Genomic DNA, 206 nt, shown 5'->3' on the forward strand with positions numbered 1-206 from the left:
CGCTAAAAATAACCATTAAATTTATTTCATTAACACGGCGAATAAGTTGACGAATGTAATTTGGACCTTTGGAACCACCGACCTAGAACATGTAGGAACGTGATGCAGCGAAATAAACATGGCATGATTATTGTAATTTAGGGTTTGATGGTAAATAGAATGACTTAATGATTATATTGTAAAGATATATAATAATGATTTTTTTC

Source organism: Penaeus monodon, chromosome 34, assembly GCF_015228065.2.
Source record: "Penaeus monodon isolate SGIC_2016 chromosome 34, NSTDA_Pmon_1, whole genome shotgun sequence".
NCBI lineage: Eukaryota > Metazoa > Arthropoda > Malacostraca > Decapoda > Penaeidae > Penaeus > Penaeus monodon.